Here is a 6,629-nt window from a genome sequence, read left to right on the forward strand (position 1 = left end):
AATGATGGTTCCCACATGTTTTAGGTGACTCACATGGGCTGATAATAGCTGATCATTGGAGTGTATATATCAATAATACATACATCTAAAAGCTGTGTATTGTACGAGTACGAATACGGGTGCATGCGAGTAGAATTGTTGATGAAACTGAACGAGGATGTAATTGTAAGCATTTTTGTTAAGTAGAAGTATTTTGATAAGTATCTTGAAGTCTTTCAAAATTGTATGAATACATATTAAAACACTACATGTATATACATTTTAACTGAGTCGTTAAGTCATCGTTAGTCGTTACATGTAAATGTTGTTTTGAAACCTTTAGGTTAACGATCTTGTTAAATGTTGTTAACCTATTATTTATTATATCAAATGAGATATTAAATTGTTATATTATCATGATATTATGATATATAATATATCTTAGTATGATATATATACAGTTAAATGTCGTTACAACGATAATCGTTACATATATGTCTCGTTTCAAAATCATTAAGTTAGTAGTCTTATTTTTACATATGTAGTTCATTGTTAATACACTTAATGATATATTTACTTATCATTTAACATAATTAACCAAGTGTATCAATATCTTAATATGATTCATATGTACCTAGTAAGACGTTATAACGATAATCGTTATATATATCGTTTTCGAGTTTCTTAATTTAATAGTCTCATTTTTATGTATATAACTCATTGTTAAAATACCTAATGAGATACATACTTATAATAAAATCATGTTAACTATATATATAACCATATATATGTCATCGTATAGTTTTTACAAGTTTTAACGTTCGTGAATCACCGGTCAACTTGGGTGGTCATTTGTCTATATGAAACCTATTCCAATTAATCAAGTCTTAATAAGTTTGATTTCTTAACATGTTGGAAACACTTAATCATGTAAATATCAATTTCATTTAATATATATAAACATGGAAAAGTTCTGGTCACTACAGTACCTACCCGTTAAATAAATTTCGTCCCGAAATTTTAAGATGTTGAAAGTGTTGACGAATCTTCTAGAAATAGATGCGGGTATTTCTTCTTCATCTGACCTTCATGCTCCCAGGTGAACTCGAGTCCTCTACAAGCATTCCATCAAACCATAACAATCGGTATCTTGTTTTGTTTAAGTCTCTTAACATCACGATCCATTATTTCGACGGGTTCTTCAATGAATTGAAGTTTTTCATTGATTTGGATTTCGTCCAACGGAATAGTGAGATCTTCTTTAGCAAAACATTTCTTCAAATTTGAGACGTGGAAAGTGTTATGTACAGCCGCGAGTTGTTGAGGTAGCTCCAGTTGGTAAGCTACTGGTCCGACACGATCTATAATCTTGAATGGTCCAATGTACCTTGGATTTAGTTTCCCCCGTTTACCAAATCGAACAACGCCTTTCCAAGGTGAAACCTTAAGCATGACCATTTCTCCAATTTCAAACTCTATATCTTTTCTTTTACTGTCCGCGTAGCTCTTTTGTCGACTCTGGGCGGTTTTCAATCTTTGTTGAATTTGGATGATTTTCTCGGTAGTTTCTTGTATTATCTCTGGACCCGTAATCTGTCTATCCCCCACTTCACTCCAACAAATCAGAGACCTGCACTTTCTACCATAAAGTGCTTCAAACGGTGCCATCTCAATGCTTGAATGGTAGCTGTTGTTGTAGGAAAATTCTGCTAACGGTAGATGTCGATCCCAACTATTTCCGAAATCAATAACACAAGCTCGTAGCATGTCTTCAAATGTTTGTATCGTCCTTTCGCTCTGCCCATCAGTTTGTGGATGATAGGCAGTACTCATGTCTAGACGAGTTCCCAATGCTTGCTGTAATGTCTGCCAGAATCTTGAAATAAATCTGCCATCCCTATCAGAGATAATAGAGATTGGTATTCCATGTCTGGAGACGACTTCCTTCAAATACAGTCGTGCTAACTTCTCCATCTTGTCATCTTCTCTTATTGGCAGGAAGTGTGCTGACTTGGTGAGACGATCAACTATTACCCAAATAGTATCATAACCACTTGCAGTCCTTGGCAATTTAGTAATGAAATCTATGGTAATATTTTCCCATTTCCATTCCGGGATTTCAGGTTGTTGTAGTAGACCTGATGGTTTCTGATGTTCAGCTTTGACCTTAGAACACGTCAAACATTCTCCTACATATTTAGCAATATCAGCTTTCATACCTGGCCACCAAAAATGTTTCTTAAGATCCTTGTACATCTTCCCCGTTCCAGGATGTATTGATTATCTGGTTTTATGAGCTTCTCTAAGTACCATTTCTCTCATATCTCCAAATTTTGGTACCCAAATTCTTTCAGCCCTATACCGGGTTCCGTCTTCCCGAATATTAAGATGCTTCTCCGATCCTTTGGGTATTTCATCCTTTAAATTTTCCTCTTTTAAAACTCCTTGTTGCGCCTCCTTTATTTGAGTAGTAAGGTTAGTGTGAATCATTATATTCATAGATTTTACTCGAATGGGTTCTCTGTCCTTTCTGCTCAAGACGTCGGCTACCACATTTGCCTTCCCCGGGTGGTAACGAATCTCAAAGTCGTAATCATTCAACAATTCAATCCACCTACGCTGCCTCATATTCAGTTGTTTCTGATTAAATATGTGTTGAAGACTTTTGTGGTCGGTATATAAAATACTTTTGACCCCATATAAGTATTGCCTCTAAGTCTTTAATGCAAAAACAACCGCGCCTAATTCCAAATCATGCGTCGTATAATATTGCTCGTGAATCTTCAATTGTCTAGACGCATAAGCAATCACCTTCGTTCGTTGCATTAATACACAACCGAGACCTTGCTTTGAGCGTCACAATAAATCACAAAATCATCATTCCCTTCAGGCAATGACAATATAGGTGCCGTAGTTAGCTTTTTCTTCAATAATTGAAATGCCTTCTCTTGTTCATCCTTCCATTCAAATTTCTTCCCTTTATGCGTTAATGCAGTCAAGGGTTTTGCTATTTTGGAGAAATCTTGGATGAATCTTCTGTAGTAACTAGCCAATCCTAAAAATTGACGTATATGCTTCGGAGTTTTTGGGGTTTCCCACTTTTCAACGATTTCGATCTTTGCCGGGTCCACCTGGATACCTTCTTTGTTCACTATGTGACCGAGGAATTGAACTTCTTCCAACCAAAATGCACACTTTGAAAACTTAGCGTACAGTTTTTCTTTCCTCAATACTTCTAGCACTTTTCTCAAATGTTCTTCGTGCTCTTGATCATTCTTTGAGTAAATAAGTATGTCATCGATGAAAACAATGACAAACTTGTCAATATATGGCCCACACACTCGGTTCATAAGGTCCATGAACATAGCTGGTGCGTTAGTCAATCCAAACAGCATAACCATAAACTCGTAATGACCATAACGCGTCCTAAAAGCAGTTTTTGGAATATCATCCTCCTTTACTCGCATTTGATGATATCCAGAACGTAAATTGATCTTCGAATAAACCGACGAGCCTTGTAGTTGATCAAATAAGTCGTCAATTCTCGGCAATGGATAACGGTTTTTGATGGTAAGTTTGTTCAACTCTCTGTAGTCAATACACAACCTAAATGTACCATCCTTCTTCTTGACAAACAAAACAGGAGCTCCCCATGGTGATGTGCTTGGTCGAATGAAACCACGTTCTAATAGTTCTTGCAGTTGGCTTTGCAGTTCTTTCATCTCACTGGGTGCGAGTCTATAAGGAGCACGAGCTATTGGTGCAACTCCTGGTACAAGATCTATTTGAAATTCAACAGATCGATGTGGAGGTAGTCCCGGTAATTCTTTCGGAAATACATCGGGAAATTATTTGCAACGGGAACATCATTGATGCTCTTTTCTTCGGTTTGTACTTTCTCGACGTGTGCTGGAATAGCATAGCAACCTTTTCTTATTAGTTTTTGTGCCTTCAAATTACTAATAAGATGTAGCTTCATGTTGCCCTTTTCTCCGTACACCATTAAGGGTTCTCCTTCTTCTCGTACAATGCAAATTGCATTTTTATAACATACGATCTCTGCTTTCACCTTCTTCAGCCAGTCCATGCCAACTATTACATCAAAACTCCCTAACTCTACTGGTATCAAATCAATCTTAAATATTTCGCTACCCAGTTTAATTTCTCGATTCCGGCATATATTATCTGCTGAAATTAATTTACCGTTTGCTAATTTGAGTAAAAATTTACTATCCAATGGCGTCAATGGACAACTTAATTTAGCACAAAAATCTCTACTCATATAGCTTCTATCCGCACCCGAATCAAATAAAACGTAAGCAGATTTATTGTCAATAAGAAACGTACCCGTAACAAGCTCCGGGTCTTCCTGTGCCTCTGCCGCATTAATATTGAAAACTCTTCCGCGGCCTTGTCCATTCGTGTTCTCCTGGTTCGGGCAATTTCTAATAATGTGGCCCAGTTTTCCACATTTATAACAAACTACATTAGCATAACTTGCTCCGACACTACTTGCTCCGACATTACTCGTTCCGACACCATTTGTTCCTTTCGTTCTGTTAACCCCTGGTCCGTAGACCTCACACTTCGCCACGCTATGACCATTTATTTTACACTTGTTGCAAAATTTGGTGCAGAACCCCGAGTGATACTTTTCACACCATACCTGCTTCTGATTGTTGTTGTTGTTGCGGTTGTTATTGTTGTTGGGATGATTGTTGTAGTTGCTGTTGTTGTTATTGTTTTTGTTGTTGGGCCGTTTGTTGTAGTTGTGATTGATGTTACGATTGTTGGGATAATTGTTGCGATTATTATTGTAATTGCTGTTGTTGTTGTATTAGTGATTCTTATCACCGTTTTCCTCTCACTTTCTTTTGACTTGCTTCACATTGGCCTCTTCAGCCGTCTGTTCTTTAATTCTTTCCTTAATCTGGTTCACTAGTTTGTGAGCCATTCTACATGCCTGTTGTATGGAGGTGGGCTCGTGTGAACTTATATCTTCTTGGATTCTTTCCGGTAATCCTTTCACAAACGCGTCGATCTTCTCGTCCTCATCTTCGAACGCTCCCAGACACAATAGGCACAATTCTGTGAATCGTCTTTCGTACGTGGTAATATCAAATCCTTGGGTTCGTAACCCTCTAAGTTCTGTCTTGAGCTTATTGACCTCGGTTCTGGGACGGTACTTCTCGTTCATCAAGTGCTTGAATGCTGACCACGGTAGTGCGTAAGCATCATCTTGTCCCACTTGCTCTAGATAGGTATTCCACCATGTTAACGCCGAACCTATGAAGGTATGCGTAGCGTACTTCACTTTGTCCTCTTCAGTACACTTACTTATGGAAAACACCGATTCGACCTTCTCGGTCCACCGTTTTAATCCGATTGGTCCTTCGGTTCCATCAAATTCCAAAGGTTTGCAGGCAGTGAATTCTTTGTAGGTGCATCCTACACGATTTCCTGTACTGCTAGATCCAAGGTTATTGTTGGTATGTAGCGTAGCCTGTACTGCGGCTATGTTTGAAGCTAGAAAAGTACGGAATTCCTCTTCATTCATATTCACGGTGTGTCGAGTAGTCGGTGCCATTTCCTTCAAAATAGTTAAATGGAACAAGTTAATCATACAAAATATTAAGAGTAGTTAATAGTATTTCGTTGCATAATATGAACTCATTTATAAAAGCTTTTTCTTCATATTAGCGTTTTATAAGTTTAAAATAGGGTAGTACCTACCCGTTAAGTTCATACTTAGTAGCTAATATACAATTCAACTACTACAATTCTATATGAAAAACTGATTATAATAATATTTCACGTTCAAACTTTTATACAATATTTTACAAACTTACAATACCGCTTATTTTACATAAAGCATGAAATATAGCACACAATAACTTTGATACAAGATAGTTGTGAAGATAATTCTAGCTAGTACACAAGTCGTTCAGCAAAGGCAATAAAGACACGTAATTCATACGTCCAGAAACAAGTCATGCATTCTGGTCTTACTAGGACTACTTCCCATCCTTGGTCTTGTGGAACATAACCGTTATGGCCGTTGATAAGACAGCGTGTTGTAACGTCGTCAAAGGGACGAGGGTTACGTAATGACCAACAGTCTCGTAATAACCTAAAAACCTCATTTCTTACCCCAATTACCGACTCCGTCACTTGTGGGAATGTTTTGTTTAATAGTTGTAGCCCGATATTCTTTTTCTCACTTTGGTGAGAATCGAACATTACTAACCCGTAAGCATAGCATGCTTCTTTATGTTGCATGTTAGCCGCTTTTTCTAAATCATGAAGTCCTATATTCGGATACAATGAGTCAAAATAATTTCTTAACCCGTTGCGTAAAATAGCATTTGGGTTCCCCGCAATATATGCGTCAAAGTAAACACATCGTAACTTATGGGTTTCCTTATGTGATATCCCCCATCTTTCAAACGAAAGTCTCTTATAAACCAAGACATTCTTGGAACGTTCTTCGAATGTCTTACAAACTGATCTCGCCTTAAATAGTTGTGCCGAGGAATTCTGACCTACTCTAGACAAGATTTCATCAATCATGTCTCCGGGTAGGTCTCTTAAAATATTGGGTTGTCTATCCATTTTGTGTTTTTATACTGAAAAAATAGACAAGAGTTAGA

Source organism: Rutidosis leptorrhynchoides, chromosome 1, assembly GCF_046630445.1.
Source record: "Rutidosis leptorrhynchoides isolate AG116_Rl617_1_P2 chromosome 1, CSIRO_AGI_Rlap_v1, whole genome shotgun sequence".
NCBI lineage: Eukaryota > Viridiplantae > Streptophyta > Magnoliopsida > Asterales > Asteraceae > Rutidosis > Rutidosis leptorrhynchoides.